Source organism: Pleurodeles waltl, chromosome 5 (genome assembly GCF_031143425.1).
Source record: "Pleurodeles waltl isolate 20211129_DDA chromosome 5, aPleWal1.hap1.20221129, whole genome shotgun sequence".
In the NCBI taxonomy this organism is placed as follows: domain Eukaryota; kingdom Metazoa; phylum Chordata; class Amphibia; order Caudata; family Salamandridae; genus Pleurodeles; species Pleurodeles waltl.
Genome location: NC_090444.1, coordinates 1,146,182,358 through 1,146,203,136, shown reverse-complemented (window position 1 = coordinate 1,146,203,136; position 20,779 = coordinate 1,146,182,358). Strand labels below are relative to the sequence as shown.

The window sequence follows — 20,779 nt, the reverse complement described above, 5'->3', positions numbered from 1 at the left end:
TCTGGTCTACCTCAGACAGAGACAGAATGCTCTGTAACTCACAACAGCAGCAAGCGCACCCAGCCAAGCCCATATGGATTTGTGCTGACTTCTGTTGTTTTCCAGGCAGTAAAGGCATGCAGTGCATGTCACAGTTGATGGTTCAAGTGGCAACTCTAGGTTGAATTCAACGTATTTCTCCTCACCCAATTGCTGCGCCCATGTAAAGAAGTGGTGCTGCACGTGACCCAAGGCAGCCAGAGTGGGGTGCCGTGTGGGAGCAGCAGGAGTTGTTTGCCCTTGTTACTGCCATCTTCAATCACATGTGTGCTTTCTCTGGGCCTACCTGCTGCTGTACGTGTCACCGGACAATATAGTTTAGCTAGCCACTCCTCCCCTTGCTGCTCTGGCTGACGCAGGCCGAGCCAAGCGCCCTCTGGCCGGCTGACAGCTGAGCAGGACTTCAACTCTGGACAGGATGGACACTCCTAGCCTAGCCAGCCCTGACGCTTTCAGGACTGGTGAGCTGACTGGCATCCAGTATGGAGACACTGTGCTTATGGTCACAGGGTCGGTTGAGTCCTGGACTGACTCTGATTCTCCAGTGTGTCGCTGCCTTGTATTGCTTTTATTTGGCCTACCCTATCAGTCTACTAGGAAGGAGTGTAACATAAGTTCAGACTAAAGTCTTCTGCGGACTAGCACCATACAGGAATAGCGTATTTAACTGCCCAAGTGAGAGGCCTAGGAGGACCTATATTTGTTTTTTATTTTGGCGGAGAGGAAGGGAGTGCACTGAAAAATAAAATGGGATGCACACACATAAATACAAATATAACGATATATGTATGTTTCTGTTAGAGGGGCAAACCCTGGAATCACAATTTATACTACTTTAAAGTGACAAGAATTTACATCAGCTTCAAAGAAAGCATTTGATTCCTCTAATAGTGATAAATTATTGTATCACCATGGTGTGCTCCGCTAAGGTGGCCTTTTTCCCGCTAAGGTGGCCTTTTCCCTGTGCCATATTTACAAAGTGGCGCAATGCCTGCATTGGGCCACTCTGTAACCCTTTGAGCCACATTATGCATGCGCCAAGATTTAATTTTGCCATTTTTGGTGTCTTTATTGTAATCAATGGGCCTCCTTGCACTTTGCTCCACTAGCGTTAAAATTTTTGACACTAGTGGAGGAAAGGGCCACAATAGCTTAAAAAATGTTGACACTATTGTTCCTAATACCGCAATGGTGCGCCGTATCATAAATACGGCGCACACATGGTGGTGTTAGGGCAGGCGGGGGGGCACAAGAAAAGTGGTGTTGCATTGGCTACAGCGCCACTTTTCTTAAATGCGGCCCTTAGATTCACCAGTATTTTAATTGCATTATCTTTTTTTTTTTTCCTGTGCAGCCTTTTTCTGTTTATGTTTTTAAACTGTTTTAAACAGTATGTAGCCTGTGGGGTGTTTTCGAATGGGATGACAATTTAAAAAAAAAAACGTTCAAAATACACCTGATATTAGTCAGCAGTGGAAGGCCTTTTATTCCACCTGGCATTTGCCCTCAGCCCTGTCAAGTACCACCCATCAGAGGTTAGACTACTGATTCAACTAAATGAAACGTTAGAATACACACATATATGTGTTATTAGGGTTATTATTTATGTGTATATTGTTTCCCTGATATCCACACAAGGAAAGTTGTGTTTCGGAAAAGCTGCTTCAAGGTTGCCAGAGGAGTAATAGTCAATCGATAACACTTATTGAATGTCATTTACTAAGATTTCACGTTATATGCAAATTAAAGGGACCCCCTTTTAAGCCTGGGACCCCAAAAATCCTAGAACCACCCCAGTCTGACATGGAGCAGCTACAGGTGACTCCTGAGAGTACCACATGCCCCCTCTCAAACTTACACAAACTGCACACACAGTGGCGCGGTATCAGTAAGAGAGCCGGTTCCAGCACCACATGTGGTGGGCGCTAAGACCCAGAAGGAAGCTTGCCTTTGAGGGAGGAAGGCGAGAGAGTTATCTGGATAGCGGAAACATAAATACTGAATTAAAACTACATTCATATTATATAGATAGTGTGTTTGTGTGTTATCCGATGATTGCTATTTCTTGCTGAAACGAAACGTACCCATTTCCTCCGATTACTAAACCTAAACCAGGTACATAACACGAGGCACCTTTTTTTAACAGCTCTTCCAGATTTATGAAATATTGCGTCCAGAAGGTAAAAATTATTAGTAGGAAAGACGCAGGTTTCCGATGAAGAAGTGGGGAAAGCGAGCAAAGCCTTCGCAAAAATTTTGATTTTTGCAATAGCAAGATGCGTGTGCTACAAAACATAATTTGTTTTATTTCATCAAAAAGTGTTATTTTACGATACACGCGACAATCTGTAATGCAACATTAGAAATACAGCATTGTAAGAATCTAATTTGAGAGGAAGGCCTACTTATTTGTAATAGAAGTTGGGGTTCTTATCCATGCAATGAAGCTCATAGTGTGAGTTACACTGCGCATGCGTTTTTTAGCTTTAGTAAAAACTCATCCATGTTCTTTCCGACCGGGGGTATAGCTCAGTGGTAGAGCATTTGACTGCAGATCAAGAGGTCCCCGGTTCAAATCCGGGTGCCCCCTCTTTTTATTTACAATTCATTGTACATCTAATTACTAAATTATGTATTTTACAAACGGAACAATCGCTGTTTGTTGGGAGTCGGGCTGCATGAAAATTCAAAACCGCGGAGCTACTGCCATTCGATATGTTTTTTTAAATGTTATCTACAGTCACAGTGTGACACATAATTTGCACAACACTCGTGTTTTACTAGTTTTGCACTTCTACATTTTTCATTGAAATTCGCAATTTTCTTTCCTACTCGCCAACAGTCTCTGATCCACAGAGATAGGCGACTTTTGTCTTAAAAGCACAAATTAGCACAATGATGATATTACCAGCAATGATAAGGGCGACTTGAGGTCCGATAAGCACCTTACGTTGATACTCGGATTATATAAGAAATACATACATCACGTTATTGGGCACTACGGTAATCCTTACCCTCTCAAACCCATTATCTGAATCAGTCGTCCAAGCTAAAATATGTAGTTGCGTCAATAACTACACTAGATTCTACAGGCAGCGCTCCTCCCCTAATGCATGCTCTGGTAGCCTATCTAGTCCAGATTTATTTTTCCTTTGTATTCTGGGAATTGTAGTCTTGACCTTGAGAGAGCGTAGTTTATATAATCAATATTAACATGAAATGTTTATGAACTAATGTGTAATAACGCCACATAGAAAATGTATTAATGTATTTTGCTGTAACGTGCGCTTGAAACGTGCCCACGGGGAGTGGCCGTCAATATATACTAATCAACTAATGGGGACTAATGAAACTGACTAATAAATGTTATATTAAGAGATGATTTTGAACTAATAATAATAGGTTACACGTTAAGTTTTTGTTAATAAATCATTAGGCCTTAGTATGAGTCGAGGCCTTGCTGCCTGGTTTTCATATTAAATGTGTTTTTCTAACGTACAGTGTGCTGACTTGCTGAAGGACATGAACTCTTGTTTTTTTCTCCAAACTAGAAGCTGAATGTAACTGTAGTAGATCCGTTCTCATGAAATTCGTCTTGCTTGTAGAAACATTTTAGCTGAATGCAACAGTGTAGATTAATAGCAGGTACAAGGTCGCCTGAATCGGTACAGACAATGGAGCCACTGACTGAAGATGCGCAAACGACCACAAGAGTATGAAATCATACCGGATATTCCACCCGCTGAAAAGACGTCAATCATAAGGACCAATAAAATACGTGAGAACTGTTATGGTATGACAAATTTGATGAAGTAATCGGAACTCTACTGGAGGGAGATAATGGGGTGCAACCCCTTATTCAACCAAATTTTAGGGGAATGTACAACAAAAATGGGATAAAAAACCCTTGACACCAGGAAGTAAAGCAGAACAGGAGAGAATAGGAGACTAGGAGAGAGTTATGGAGATGCTGATGCGATTTGCTATACCCAGACACTTTGTCACTCTGCATAGAGACTTTGCTGTTTGGTTCTTAAAACCATTCGCGCCTTATATTGCCCGTTTACACTTTATCTCCTTATAAGGGAAGTTCCCCCTTTTACCCGATTGCTGAATTCCTGATGGCGAACCAACTGATGTCCTGAGGACGAAGACCGAACCTGAGTGCTGACCCAAATACGGAGGGTAACTATATGACAATGAAATTGTAATTGTCTGTTTGCTTTTACTTTCTAGGTACCAACTGCTTCTTTTGACATAGTTAGATGTTTTCCAAATTGATGTTACTAAAGTGTTTTGCATGAAGCCCAACATGCCAATGCTAATTCGAGGTTAGGAGAGGGATTCACTATACTGACGCAAGGAGACAAATTACTGAATCAATGCTTTGTTGAATAACGTGATGATACTCTGCTAAAGTGAATCTACGTTGACGCCGTGTTATGTTCTAATATTCGTGATTCTTGCTTTGATGAAATCTTATCAGAGTTGCCATATTGTGACTATGCTAATGTGCTTCTTGGTTTTGAGATTAATAAACTTGCTAGTAGAATTGTGATCAATAGGGAATAAACTTCACAAAATTATATTAAACTGGTGTGGTTATTCATGACTGAAAGGTCATGGTGGTTTGCGAGTTCTATTAAATGTCTTTGATTAATTTGAATTGTCGTATTACTGTGAATTTTGATGACATTATTGACATATTAATTGACATGCTGATTAGCTATCTTGTCCTAAGGTGTCTTCAATCAGGGTCAAAAAATTAATTGGCCTAAAACAAGTCCCAAATTGAGTAAATTAGCCATAAAGGAACGCATTAACAACCTTATAATTGGATTCACAGGACCAAAAATCATTTATCTAATTTGACTACTCCTATAATGCCACCGTGGGCATTATATGCCAATAGACCAGATTCAGACGGGAGACTTCTGATTTCTGATGCCAAAAATGGGGTAATATTTCCTGTCACCCGCCTGAAATTGCTTCTACTTCAATAGAAGGCAATAGGAGAAATACACTACCCAATTTATTTTTTTAGAATCTCACTCTTTCCTCTTCTAAAATGTTGGCATGTATGCTTGTGTCACAGGACAGGATATCAGCTCCCTTCACATGGGCGCCCAATGAGGAGCCAATTTTACAAGGTGACAGGGAAAAGGAGCTGGAACCCACTGCAAAGGGTGGATTTCCAGCTGTCTTTGGAAGCTCTGAACAGTTGAAGTCTATTTGGGAGAGTCAAAAGACCCAAAGGCATGAGCAGCCGCCTCAGCAACCTTTTTTTATTTTTTATTTGGAGAGGTGGTTTGGTGGGGGAGGGTGCAAAGGTCCCTCTTAGGTACTTCTCAGTACCAGGCCCAGCTCCCTCCAAGGCCCCATCCCCTCCTCACAGTTATTATATTTTTTTCTAGTTGGCAGGTCTATAAATCCCAGCATACAAAGATAAAAAAATGTGGTCTGGACGTACTAGATAAGGGAAAATTGAGAGCTCTGCTTAATAACACTATGAGGCATGCGTTTTAAAGTGCTGTGTGGCGTTTGCCCAGTTACTTGGTGATAATGTTTGTTATCCTTCGCCTGATATATCCTCAAACACAGTCGTTATCCCTATGCCCTCGTCTCAGTCATTAATTATGAGGCATACCAAAGCCGTAACTGCCCTTCAGAAACAACACATGAATAAATAATATCTCTACACAATTTCCAAATTAAATCATCAGATTTATGAACCAATTACTTATCCAATAGTGAAACCAAAACTTTACGACCAAATAAATGTTCTCCCAAACCAACTCCTTCAATGCTATAGTATTTAACAAAATTATGTGTGGAAGCCCAAGTCACCGCTCTACCAATTTAATTAAACGTAACAACCTAAACCTCTGCCCTAGACGTAGAACTACTTTTGGTGGACCTTACCTGCAGTACTTAAATAAATACCTGCAAAATGACATCACGTTGCTCTGCATACTGACAGCTGTGCTCCACTACGCGGCCAAGAATCAGCTTCCTAGTGCCATACCAAAAATGCCACCTTGACTCTCTGAGCCCAGCACAGAAAGAACCCGGGGCAAATGTGGAAGGTCTAAGACCAGACAAAACCCTGACTTCCTACTCTCTTCCCAGTCACAGGGACAAGGGTAAAAAGTGGAAGCGCAGATGGGCATACTAGCCTTATATGGCTAGAGAGTGGGTGAGGCCTTTTTAAACTTTGTGTTCTTTCTCATTTCAACGGTGAGATTACCTTATCATTAATGACTGGGCAAGGATGTAGCGATAATTTATGGTTTTTACTAGTTCTTTTCCTGTTTGGGGGTGCAAGCTGGCTTTCACCACTTATAATGTTTGTGAAGCAGTAGGATAACTTTAATAAATCTATTGGTTGAACTTCTGACGAAAAAACATCCCCTAAAGCAGTAGATGTGGCAAGTCTTTTCATACATGCCAATGCCTTTGATTTAGGTGGAAGGCTCACAATTTTTTAAGGTAAAAATTATGGGCCTGATTTAGATCTTGGTGAAGGGGAATACTGACGGATATCCCACCTGCCTTATTATGATCCAGATATATCCTTTGGAGATTGCAATACAGCGGACATGATATCCATAGGTATATAAATATATATATATATATATAGATATATATATATATATATATCTATATATATATATATATATTTTTTTTTAGTTGTAATCAAAAGCACCTAGCGAAATTTGCTTTTATTGGGACAGGCTCAGCAAGGGAGCCTGTGCCCTTTCAGAGAGCCTCACCGATGCTACCCGCAACTAATTGGAGGTGGGTCTGGAGGCCAAGTATCATGTAGTTATAAATTGCAATGCATTTAAAAAGACTATGCCATGCAGTGAAAACTGACTTATGGGATTGTTTCAAATACAATGTGTGAACTGCCAGGAAAAAGCACTAAGCTATGATTGGAACTGAAAGTAACAACGAGGGCAGATGCTTAGTAAAGTTGATACTATAAATCCCAGAATGCCCTGGACTATATGTAAGGCATAGTTGTGAGAACTACCAATGACTGTGACCACTCGAGAAAGACTTGATGTCGACACACGTCGTGGTGTCAATTGCTATATTGCCATTAAACAATACTGGCTGTTGGAGTCTCTGGGTGTGCAGCGCTTTTCTTCCCTTTGATTTTAAAATTACTGAGGGGTTTTTGTGGTCTTTTACCCCTATACTAGCGCCGGCAACAAGAGTGCGCCACTTTAGGACCTTGTTGTGTTATATATATAAAACTTTGGCCCATATTTATACTTTTTTAGCGCCACATTTGTGTCATTTTTTGATGCAAAAACGGCGCAAACTTGCAAATACAATTGTATAGTTTAGTTTTTATATTGGTGGTGCACCTAGAAGTGGCAGTGGCACCAAGAAACTTTCTTTAATTGTTGTGTGGTGGCTGCAGAGAGCACAGCAGCCTCAGACCTAGGACAGTTTACCATATTTTTCTAAAGCATTCCAAACTGGAGCTGTATTCTCTTCAGCTAGAGTGCAGGGACCTCTTGTGGTTGGTTCAATGGTTACACTTGTGGCCTGCAAAAGGTTAAAAAAAGACTCAAAGATAGGTTTAATGTTTTTTATTAAGCCCTTTATTGAAAATATTTTGTGATACTCACTATTATTAAACATTGTAATGTGTACACTTATAAAATGTAAATTTTATTACAGTTATTGGTGAATTTTTGACAAAACCAATAGGTCTCCTTTATATATGTTGATATGCTGACTCGCTGATAATGTTAATAGGCCCCTTTTTTATATTTTGGAGTTATGACGCTTTGCCAAAGCAAGAAGAAGAAGGTGAACTTGTCTTGAGTTCCACCATCTCTTCCCCTTCTGCCCTGACATTTTTGGGAGCCGTGAGAGTGGCCTTGTATGACTTTGCAAACCTTTGCAAAAAGTGCAGAGCTGAAAACCTTTCTTTATCAAGAGTTGCGCTGGTCAAGGGCCATGAATGTTGTTAGGAAGGATCCAAGCTCTTTCACAAAAGGGTCTCTGAAGAGATATAGCTGGGCTACTGGGCCCACTATAGTGTCAGCCAGGTCATCTAGCTTGGTGTGAAGTTTTATTAGAGTAGACCAACAGCTCTCTGTTGGAAATGCACAGTTAGTGATTCCCAGAAGGCTAATCGGCCTCTGGGTCGGCTCTGCCAAAATTTCAAGATCGGCTGTATAGCTATTTTCCATAGGTAAACTACCTGGGCTAAACTTTTAGTTGAACGACCCAACAAGTCCAAGAGCTTAACCTGTCACCCCTTGCCAGGCCCCATCAAGTCCTTTTTAATGGTCTCTGGAAAACCTTGACATAAATTTGAAATCTTTGTGTCCCCACTGGGGGTGGCAGCTACCTTGCCCATCAAAGTTGGTTTTTACCTCCCTGTCAACAGATTTTCTAAGCTGCAGCTGTATGTAAGCAGCCATCTTAGGCAAAGGGAACCTGTCTGTGGATTTGGATACTCAATGTCTTCGGGATCAAAAAGACCATTGAAGAGGGCTTTGAGCTCCTGATCATCTTCTTTATCCCTTTCCTCTTATCGCCCTGATTGCCTTGAGGACACCATATCTTTGATCTTCTTCTGAGAGGAATGGAGACCTTTAAATTGCATATTCTCCTCCTTGTCGGAGTAATGGTGAGAACAAGAGGAAGGTGAAATGTGCACTCTGTCAGAAAAGTGTCATTTATCAGGGGAAAAGACCGCGGGCTCCCCAAAAAGGTTTGCTTGACTTGTCCAAACATACCATCTTCAAATTGTCAAAGGCATGCTTATTCAAATTATTGCGAGTTTTCACCTTTGTTTTGAAAAGGTGGATTACGTTTTTGCACATCCTCATTAGGACTGACTGTAAAACTTCAATGCCTATGCCCTTGTTGCTTCAGTGGAGTATTCCATGTTCATTTTGACCATTTAACAATACAATCATGTATAACTTTAAGATTCAGAGACCCACCCTTTTCCACTGTTTTATGAACCAAAGACTCAATAAAATAGATGAAATTTTCCCCCAGCATATAAGTGGCCACAGGTACCTGTGGAAACTCTTAGGAAAACTGTCTGCCAAGGCATGTTTCATATTGAAAAGCTTTAGTAAGAACCTGACTCAGCCTTGCTATAATTATCGTTAAATGATTTAATACATTTAAGTAAAATGTCCATTAAAGTTAAAATGGGACCCTGAGACCACCTGAGCACTTACCTCTGCAGTTAGGCCTAATAGGCATAGAGAGTGGCAGAGGCCAGCTGAGAAACACCACAGAAGTTGTGGCAGGACTGGGCATGAAGTGGGTGGGCAGCAGAAGGTGGAGAGGAGGTATTGTGCGAGCAGAGACAAATGCTCAAAACAACCACAAAATGGTGGGTGCTCGCTAGCTGTTGAAGGATTCTTTCAATTAAATTAAGATTCATACAAGCCATTTAACAATATAGGCTTTACAATTGTTATGAGAAACCTTCAAACGAACAGTTACGAAATGCAGAGAAAAAGGAGGTGACTTATCTAGCTGCTGAGCAGCAATGAAAGAGATGTCTATTCTAGGTAAATTTAGTTATAATGGCTATTGTCAATGGTTTGTAAGCACAGACCTGTTCTGTTAATAATAGTTGGTAAGCCTGGCTTATGCTGTCTCAAAGACTAGCAATTACAGCTAATTTATATATTTTCCTAATTCCACCCTCTTGCCCACTGGACTTATACCTTCTTCAGACAAATCAGTATCCTGAATGCTCTTACCTGTGTTTTAGTAGTATTGTTCAGTCATACTTCTCCAAGCATTGTGTACCAGTACTATATGTTTCTTTCTATGCAATGCTTATTTGGTTAACATTGTATGTATATTTAGTATACTCTCTTTTCTCCTGCATTCTATGCAGTATTACAATATCGAACACTGAAGCTAAGCAGAAGCTTCCTGACTTTCTTGCATTAAGGTATCTAGTTTGTAGTCGTCTTATTGTTGCTTAGATAGTCTCTTATCACACCCCATATTTCATTTGGTGTATTTGCTTATTGCTGCAGTGTAGTATAGTATTCTCACTGAAGGGTCTTGTAGCCATACTTTGATCTTAGGGAAGGATTTCTGGATCCACATCATTGCCACTGAACCTTTAGCCAGTGATAGCAGCAAAATGGCAAGTCTGTGTGTTGGGGCTTGTAGAACAGTGGACATAACCCAAAAGTGTCACCAAGTGTGGCTGGAAAACCTTGATCTATATTGTCAGCAATTATGTCAACTGCTATTTTCTAGTTTGGTTGTAATTTTGGACAGACCCACACAAGGTGCAGGTTCGATGTTTGGGACATTCCTGCCCAAATGAGAGACAGAAACCAATGTATATTTTTGAAAAGTAATGGCTTATGTCTATAGTTGAGGTTAACAATCATTGTCTGAGTTCAGCAGTAGTTCTGCACCCAGACAATGCTGCCAAATCCTCCTTTCACCTTTCTCCAGCTACTATCTGACCCATATTTCATGAATTCTGTACCATGTTATACAGCCTAGCAACCAATTTCCTTATGTCAGATGTTTCTGTATGTCATAAGAGTGGCTCAAACTCTATGAGCTCTGTAGGATAATGATAATTCTTGGTCTTGGTCTGTATTGTATGTTTCAAGTGGAACTAGGTAGATCTATCTAGGGGATTATTCATCTCACCCTGCTTTTCTACTGATCTAGGATTCTACATTTGCCTTCTCTGTACAAATTTCCTTTTTTGACTTATGCTGTTTCTCAAAAAAAGTGATCACTCTTTTTTCAGCCATAAGTTGTATTGCTGGATATAGTGGAACTGAGGTTGACTATAGCACATTCTGTCAACAAGATGCACCAGTTCCTTCAATTTCCAGTTAATGGAAACCCAAGGATCTACGTGCCCCATATGATGTATTAACTTTCCGGTTGCATCTTTGTCTATTAAGTTGTACACCTTCAACACTATGCAGTAAGTAGTTTTTAGGATTAATACAACAAATTGCAAAGTGAGCTTGTTCAGTACAAAGGTATCTTCCCAAGAAAGGGATTGTGATTCTATGTCAGGACCAGAGGCTCTGATTATGCTTCTCCCTCTTTACTGTGAAACTTACAGCAGCCGATCACAAAACAATAAAGAAAAAACTACATTTCCCATTTTACCAGGAATAACCCTTAAAAAATGCCTCAATCATATTCAATAAGTCTCTGTAAGTAACGAAGCTTCCATCTTGTGTCCTCTTTCTTTCCTGCTCAGCTGCCAGTTAAGTCTATACTTTATTCACCCATGATTAATTGTTTGTGCGCATTTTTTCGTGTTATCTGACAGTATGTGATGCTAATGCGATATTGGCAGCAATTCGCACAGAGCTGATTCTTTTTTGCACTTTACTGTAGCCTGATTAACTTTTGTTAAGAGGGGGGGCGCCGCGGCTGCCTGAGCCTGTGGCTTGTTGCAGGCTTCATATGTGGAGTGGAAGCGGACGCCGACTGCGGCCTCACATTCAGTCGCAGTCCTATTTCTAGTCCCTTTGGGGCCTCAAGCACTAACGCGCATGCGCGTGACCGCTGCATGTTATTCAAACGTGGCGGTGATCGTGAGCGGTGGAGCAGTTCTCCCTCCTGAAGTCTAGTCTTTCCTCAGTGTCTCCCCCTGGATTTTCTACAACAGAGCAAGTCCTTAGCAGCACGTGCCTCTCGCTGCAGCTTGCTCAACTGAGGCACTAAAAACTTTCTGAGTAGATAGTGCCCTTCATTGCTCCCATCACGACCTGGTGCAGTGTGATCGCCCAGGGTTGTACAAATTTGCATAGTGTGAGAAAGTAGCCTCTTTCTAGCCTTGTTACCCCCACTTTTGGCCTGTTTGTGAGTGTATGTCAGGGTGTTTTCACTGTCTCACTGGGATCCTGCTAGCCAGGGCCCAGTGCTCATAGTGAAAACCCTATGTTTTCAGTGTGTTTGTTATGTGTCACTGGGACCCTGCTAGTCAGGACCCCAGTGCTCATAAGTTTGTGGCCTATATGTATGTGTTCCCTGTGTGGTGTCTAACTGTCTCACTGAGGCTCTGCTAACCAGAACCTCAGTGGTTATGCTCTCTCATTTATTTCAAATTGTCACTAACAGGCTAGTGACCAATTTTACCAATTTACATTGGCTTACTGGAACACCCTTATAAATCCCTAGTATATGGTACTAAGGTACCCAGGGTATTGGGGTTTCAGGAGATCCCTATGGGCTGCAGCATTTCTTTTGCCACCCATAGGGAGCTCTGACAATTCTTACACAGGCCTGCCACTGCAGCCTGAGTGAAATAACGTCCACGTTATTTCACAGCCATTTTTCACTGCACTTAAGTAACTTATAAGTCACCTATATGTCTAACCTTTACCTAGTAAAGGTTGGGTGCTAAGTTACTTAGTGTGAGGGCACCCTGGCACTAGCCAAGGTGCCCCCACATTGTTCAGGGCCAATTCCCTGGACTTTGTGAGTGCGGGGACACCATTACACGCGTGCACTACATATAGGTCACTACCTATATGTAGCTTCACAATGGTAACTCCGAATATGGCCATGTAATATGTCTATGATCATGGAATTGCCCCCTCTATACCATCCTGGCATAGTTGGCACAATCCCATGATCCCAGTGGTCTGTAGCACAGACCCTGGTACTGCCAAACTGCCTTTCCCGGGGTTTCACTGCAGCTGCTGCTGCTGCCAACCCCTCAGACAGGCATCTGCCCTCCTGGGGTCCAGCCAGGCCTGGCCCAGGATGGCAGAACAAAGGACTTCCTCTGAGAGAGGGTGTGACACCCTCTCCCTTTGGAAAATGGTGTGAAGGCAGGGGAGGAGTAGCCTCCCCCAGCCTCTGGAAATGCTTTCTTGGGCACAGATGTGCCCAATTCTGCATAAGCCAGTCTACACCGGTTCAGGGGACCCCTTAGCCCTGCTCTGGCGCGAAACTGGACAAAGGAAAGGGGAGTGACCACTCCCCTGACCTGTACCTCCCCTGGGAGGTGCTCAGAGCTCCTCCAGTGTGCTCCAGACCTCTGCCATCTTGGAAACAGAGGTGCTGCTGGCACACTGGACTGCTCTGAGTGGCCAGTGCCACCAGGTGACGTCAGAGACTCCTTGTGATAGGCTCCTTCAGGTGTTGCTAGCCTATCCTCTCTCCTAAGTAGCCAAACCCTCTTTTCTGGCTATTTAGGGTCTCTGTCTCTTGGGATTCTTTAGATAACGAATGCAAGAGCTCATCCGAGTTCCTCTGCATCTCTCTCTTCACCTTCTGCCAAGGAATCGACTGCTGACCGCGCTGGAAGCCTGCAAACCTGCAACATAGTAGCAAAGACGACTACTGCAACTCTGTAACGCTGATCCTGCCGCCTTCTCGACTGTTTTCCTGCTTGTGCATGCTGTGGGGGTAGTCTGCCTCCTCTCTGCACCAGAAGCTCCGAAGAAATCTCCCGTGGGTCGACGGAATCTTCCCCCTGCAACCGCAGGCACCAAAAAGCTGCATTACCGGTCCCTTGGGTCTCCTCTCAGCACGACGAGCGAGGTCCCTCGAATCCAGCGACTCTGTCCAAGTGACCCCCACAGTCCAGTGACTCTTCAGTCCAAGTTTGGTGGAGGTAAGTCCTTGCCTCACCTCGCTGGGCTGCATTGCTGGGAACCGCGACTTTTGCAGCTACTCCGGCCCCTGTGCACTTCCGGCGGAAATCCTTTGTGCACAGCCAAGCCTGGGTCCACGGCACTCTAACCTGCATTGCACGACTTTCTAAGTTGGTCTCCGGCGACGTGGGACTCCTTTGTGCAACTTCGGCGAGCACCGTTTCACGCATCCTTGTAGTGCCTGTTTCTGGCACTTCTCTGGGAACTACCGGCTTCAGAGAGGGCTCCTTGTCTTGCTCGACGTCCCCTCTCTCTGCTGGTCCAATTTGCGACCTCCTGGTCCCTCCTGGGCCTCAGCAGCGTCCAAAAACGCTAACCTTACGATTTGCAGCTAGCAAGGCTTGTTGGCGTTCTTTCGGCGGGAAAACACTTCTGCACAACTCTCCACGGCGAGAGGGATCCGTCCACCAAAGGGGAAGTCTCTAGCCCTTTTCGTTCCTGCAGAAACCTCAGCTTCTTCTGTCCAGTAGAAGCTTCTTTGCACCCGCAGCTGGCATTTCCTGGGCATCTGCCCATCTCCGACTTGCTTGTGACTTTTGGACTTGGTCCCCTTGTTCCACAGGTATCCTAGATTGGATATCCACAGTTGTTGCATTGCTGGTTTGTGTCTTTCCTGCATTATTCCTCTAACACGACTTCTTTGTCTTTTGGGGAACTTTAGTGCACTTTGAACTCACTTTTCAGGGTCTTGGGGAGGGTTATTTTTCTAACTCTCACTATTTTCTAATAGTCCCAGCGACCCTCTACAAGATCACATAGGTTTGGGGTCCATTCGTGGTTCGCATTCCACTTTTGGAGTATATGGTTTGTGTTGCCCCTATCCCTATGTTTCCCCATTGCATCCTATTGTAACTATACATTGTTTGCACTGTTTTCTAAGACTATACTGCATATTTTTGCTATTGTGTATATATATCTTTTGTATATTTCCTATCCTCTCACTGAGGGTACACTCTAAGATACTTTGGCATATTGTCATAAAAATAAAGTACCTTTATTTTTAGTATAACTGTGTATTGTGTTTTCTTATGATATTGTGCATATGACACTAAGTGGTACTGTAGTAGCTTCACACGTCTCCTAGTTCAGCCTAAGCTGCTCTGCTAAGCTACCATTATCTATCAGCCTAAGCTGCTAGACACCCTATACACTAATAAGGGATAACTGGGCCTGGTGCAAGGTGCAAGTACCCCTTGGTACTCACTACAAGCCAGTCCAGCCTCCTACATTGGTTGTGCAGCGGTGGGATAAGTGCTTTGAGACTACTTACCACTCTTGTCATTGTACTTTTCATAAGAGAAAAATATACAAAACAAGGTCAGTGTATATACACATAGCCAAAAAGTTTTGCATTTCCTCTTTTCACTCTTTTCTAAGTGCTGAAAAGTACTTCTAACTTTCTAAAAAGTTTTTTTCTCTGTCTTTCTAAAAGCTCTGACAAACTTTTTTCTCTTTTTCTATCACTTTAACTCTCTCTAAAAATGTCTGGCACAGGCCAAAATGTTGATCTGTCCAAACTTGCATATGATCACCTTAGCTGGAAAGGAGCAAGGAGTCTCTGCATAGAGAGAGGTTTGAGTGTAGGGAAGAATCCTTCCTTGGAACTGTTACTTAACATGCTTAGAGAACAAGATAAGGTTATAGGTGCCCCATCTGTTGAAAAAGTACCTAATAGTTCCCAATCTGATCCAGGGACTCCCCCAGGAAAAGATTCAGGGAAGAAACTTCTGAGCCTGCCCATTACTAGACAGTCTAGCATAGTTGGTACTGAGGTGGAGTCACATCATCCAGATGATGTGCTCTCACATTACACTGTCAGCCAAGCTGTTAGGGTGCCCTCTGTAAGGGACAGGTCTCCTTCTGTTCATTCCCATCATACCTCTGTATCTAGAAATGTCCCTCCCACCAACCCTGATGACAGATTGTTAGAAAGGGAACTCAATAAGTTGAGGGTGGAACAAACCAGACTGAAGCTTAAAAAGCAACAGCTGGATTTGGATAGACAGTCTTTAGAATTAGAGAAGGAAAGACAGAAGTTGGGTTTAGAAACCCATGGTGGCAGCAGCAGTATTCCCCATAGTCATCCTGTAAAAGAGCATGATTCCAGGAATCTGCACAAGATAGTTCCCCCTTATAAGGAGGGGGATGACATTAACAAGTGGTTTGCTGCACTTGAGAGGGCCTGTGTTGTACAGGATGTCCCTCAAAGGCAGTGGGCTGCTATCCTATGGCTATCATTTAGTGGAAAAGGTAGGGATAGGCTCCTTACTGTGAAAGAAAGTGATGCCAATAATTTTACAGTACTTAAGAATGCACTCCTGGATGGTTATGGCTTAACCACTGAACAATACAGGATAAAGTTCAGAGAGACCAAAAAGGAGTCTTCACAAGACTGGGTTGATTTCATTGATCATTCAGTGAAGGCCTTGGAGGGGTGGTTACATGGCAGTAAAGTTACTGATTATGACAGCCTGTATAACTTGATCCTGAGAGAGCATATTCTTAATAATTGTGTGTCTGATTTGTTGCACCAGTACTTGGTGGACTCTGATCTGACCTCTCCCCAAGAATTGGGAAAGAAGGCAGACAAATGGGTCAGAACAAGGGTGAACAGAAAAGTTCATACAGGGGGTGACAAAGAGAACACTAAGAAGAAAGATGGTGAAAAATCTCAAGATAAGCATGGGGACAAGGGTAAAACCAAAGATCCCACTTCAAATCTTAAACACTCTTCAGGGGGTGGGGATAAAACAAATTCTTCCTCTTCTTCTCAACCTACACAATTTAAAAAGCCTTGGTGCTTTGTGTGTAAAAACAGAGGCCATAGGCCAGGGGATAAGTCCTGTCCAGGTAAACCCCCTGAGCCTACCACCACTAATACATCAAGCTCTAGTGCCCCTAGCAGTAGTGGTACTAGTGGTGGGACTGCTGGCAACAGTCAAGCAAAGGGTGTAGTTGGGTTCACTTATGGGTCCATCATAGAAACTGGGGTAGTCAGTCCCAAGACAGTTTCTGTCACACCTAGTGGCATTGGCCTTGCCATACTGGCTGCTTGTCCCCTTACAATGGATAAGTACAGGCAGACAGTTTCAATAAATGGTGTTGAGGCCTTGGCCTACAGGGACACAGGTGCCAGTATCACTTTGGTGACTGAAAACCTAGTGCACCCTGATCAACACATCATTGGACAACAGTATAAGATTATTGATGTCCATAACTCCACTAAGTTTCTTCCCTTAGCTATAATTCAGTTTAGTTGGGGTGGAGTTACTGGCCCTAAGCAGGTGGTGGTATCACCTAGCTTACCTGTAGACTGTCTCTTAGGTAATGACCTAGAGGCCTCAGGTTGGGCTGATGTAGAGTTTTATGCCCATGCAGCCATGCTGGGCATCCCTGAGGAATTGTTCCCTCTCATTTCTACTGAAATGAAAAAGCAAAGGAGAGAAGGCCTGAAAACTCAGGATCCCTCTCCATCAACAGGTAAAAAGGGTATCACAGTATCCCCTAACCACTCTACCATTCAGGATACCATTCCTGTGGTGGGAGAAACCTCTCCTGGGGTGGCACCTGTTCAAAGGGAATCATCAGTTGGCAAAACTGTACTCCCTGAGGTAGAAGTACCTCTCTGTGGGATAACTAACATTGGTGACAAAAAGAGCACCATTTTAGTTAACATGGAGCATCCCTCCAACCCTCCCAGAGAAACTTTAGTGCAGAAACCCTGCACTGCCTCACAACACTTAGGACAGCATCCCTGCCCTAGTGTGGAGCTGATAGGACAGCATCCCTGCCCTGCTCCAACCCAAGAGAAACAGCATCCCTGTTCTCTCTTCCAGCCATATGGACAAAGTTTTTGCCCAGCTATGGCTTTTTTGAGACAGCATCCCTGTCTGGCATTTCCATCACTACAAATAGGTTCAGTGGACAATTCCCACTGCTCTAAACTAAAACTTACTGATAGAAACTCTGAAAATACATCTTCACATTGTTGCTTAGCTAAAAAACTTCAAACAGGGTGGTTTACATCCCCACAGGGAAGTAACCATATAGTGGATGATAAAGGGAGTAACCAGTCTATTGCAGAGCTACTCTCTACTTATCACCACTTAGACAATAAAGTCTCAACTGGCCAAGGTTAGCCTTATTGTCCTTCGTTTGGGGGGGGGGGGTTGTGTGAGAAAGTAGCCTCTTTCTAGCCTTGTTACCCCCACTTTTGGCCTGTTTGTGAGTGTATGTCAGGGTGTTTTCACTGTCTCACTGGGATCCTGCTAGCCAGGGCCCAGTGCTCATAGTGAAAACCCTATGTTTTCAGTGTGTTTGTTATGTGTCACTGGGACCCTGCTAGTCAGGACCCCAGTGCACATAAGTTTGTGGCCTATATGTATGTGTTCCCTGTGTGGTGCCTAACTGTCTCACTGAGGCTCTGCTAACCAGAACCTCAGTGGTTATGCTCTCTCATTTATTTCAAATTGTCACTAACAGGCTAGTGACCAATTTTACCAATTTACATTGGCTTACTGGAACACCCTTATAAATCCCTAGTATATGGTACTAAGGTACCCAGGGTATTGGGGTTTCAGGAGATCCCTATGGGCTGCAGCATTTCTTTTGCCACCCATAGGGAGCTCTGACAATTCTTACACAGGCCTGCCACTGCAGCCTGAGTGAAATAACGTCCACGTTATTTCACAGCCATTTTTCACTGCACTTAAGTAACTTATAAGTCACCTATATGTCTAACCTTTACCTAGTAAAGGTTGGGTGCTAAGTTACTTAGTGTGAGGGCACCCTGGCACTAGCCAAGGTGCCCCCACATTGTTCAGGGCCAATTCCCCGGACTTTGTGAGTGCGGGGACACCATTACACGCGTGCACTACATATAGGTCACTACCTATATGTAGCTTCACAATGGTAACTCCGAATATGGCCATGTAATATGTCTATGATCATGGAATTGCCCCCTCTAAACCATCCTGGCATAGTTGGCACAATCCCATGATCCCAGTGGTCTGTAGCACAGACCCTGGTACTGCCAAACTGCCTTTCCCGGGGTTTCACTGCAGCTGCTGCTGCTGCCAACCCCTCAGACAGGCATCTGCCCTCCTGGGGTCCAGCCAGGCCTGGCCCAGGATGGCAGAACAAAGGACTTCCTCTGAGAGAGGGTATGACACCCTCTCCCTTTGGAAAATGGTGTGAAGGCAGGGGAGGAGTAGCCTCCCCCAGCCTCTGGAAATGCTTTCTTGGGCACAGATGTGCCCAATTCTGCATAAGCCAGTCTACACCGGTTCAGGGGACCCCTTAGCCCTGCTCTGGTGCGAAACTGGACAAAGGAAAGGGGAGTGACCACTCCCCTGACCTGTACCTCCCCTGGGAGGTGCTCAGAGCTCCTCCAGTGTGCTCCAGACCTCTGCCATCTTGGAAACAGAGGTGCTGCTGGCACACTGGACTGCTCTGAGTGGCCAGTGCCACCAGGTGACGTCAGAGACTCCTTGTGATAGGCTCCTTCAGGTGTTGCTAGCCTATCCTCTCTCCTAAGTAGCCAAACCCTCTTTTCTGGCTATTTAGGGTCTCTGTCTCTTGGGATTCTTTAGATAACGAATGCAAGAGCTCATCCGAGTTCCTCTGCATCTCTCTCTTCACCTTCTGCCAAGGAATCGACTGCTGACCGCGCTGGAAGCCTGCAAACCTGCAACATAGTAGCAAAGACGACTACTGCAACTTTGTAACGCTGATCCTGCCGCCTTCTCGACTGTTTTCCTGCTTGTGCATGCTGTGGGGGTAGTCTGCCTCCTCTCTGCACCAGAAGCTCCGAAGAAATCTCCCGTGGGTCGACGGAATCTTCCCCCTGCAACCGCAGGCACCTAAAAGCTGCATTACCGGTCCCTTGGGTCTCCTCTCAGCACGACGAGCGAGGTCCCTCGAATCCAGCGACTCTGTCCAAGTGACCCCCACAGTCCAGTGACTCTTCAGTCCAAGTTTGGTGGAGGTAAGTCCTTGCCTCACCTCGCTGGGCTGCATTGCTGGGAACGTGACTTTTGCAGCTACTCCGGCCCCTGTGCACTTCCGGCGGAAATCCTTTGTGCACAGCCAAGCCTGGGTCCACGGCACTCTAACCTGCATTGCACGACTTTCTAAGTTGGTCTCCGGCGACGTGGGACTCCTTTGTGCAACTTCGGCGAGCACCGTTTCACGCATCCTCGTAGTGCCTGTTTCTGGCACTTCTCTGGGAGCTACCGGCTTCAGAGAGGGCTCCTTGTCTTGCTCGACGTCCCCTCTCTCTGCTGGTCCAATTTGCGACCTCCTGGTCCCTCCTGGGCCTCAGCAGCGTCCAAAAACGCTAACCGCACGATTTGCAGCTAGCAAGGCTTGTTGGTGTTCTTTCGGCGGGAAAACACTTCTGCACAACTCTCCACGGCGAGAGGGATCCGTCCACCAAAGGGGAAGTCTCTAGCCCTTTTCGTTCCTGCAGAAACCTCAGCTTCTTCTGTCCAGTAAAAGCTTCTTTGCACCCGCAGCTGGCATTTCCTGGGCATCTGCCCATCTCCGACTTGCTTGTGACTTTTGGACTTGGTCCCCTTGTTCCACAGGTATCCTAGATTGGAAATCCACAGTTGTTGCATTGCTGGTTTGTGTCTTTCCTGCATTATTCCTCTAACACGACTTCTTTGTCTTTTGGGGAACTTTAGTGCACTTTGCACTCACTTTTCAGGGTCTTGGGGAGGGTTATTTTTCTAACTCTCACTATTTTCTAATAGTCCCAGCGACCCTCTACAAGGTCACATAGGTTTGGGGTCCATTCGTGGTTCGCATTCCACTTTTGGAGTATATGGTTTGTGTTGCCCCTATCCCTATGTTTCCCCATTGCATCCTATTGTAACTATACATTGTTTGCACTGTTTTCTAAGACTATACTGCATATTTTTGCTATTGTGTATATATATCTTGTGTATATTTCCTATCCTCTCACTGAGGGTACACTCTAAGATACTTTGGCATATTGTCATAAAAATAAAGTACCTTTATTTTTAGTATAACTGTGTATTGTGTTTTCTTATGATATTGTGCATATGACACTAAGTGGT

At 44.0% G+C, this 20,779-nt stretch overlaps 1 non-coding gene across 1 annotated transcript; it reads left to right on the top strand.

Annotated features, from left to right (window-relative positions):
* The first annotated feature begins 2,557 nt into the window (after positions 1 to 2,557).
* Positions 2,558 to 2,629, top strand: TRNAC-GCA (transfer RNA cysteine (anticodon GCA)). Its single transcript has one exon. It is a non-coding gene; the product is annotated as a tRNA-Cys (tRNA).
* The last annotated feature ends 18,150 nt before the right edge of the window (positions 2,630 to 20,779 follow it).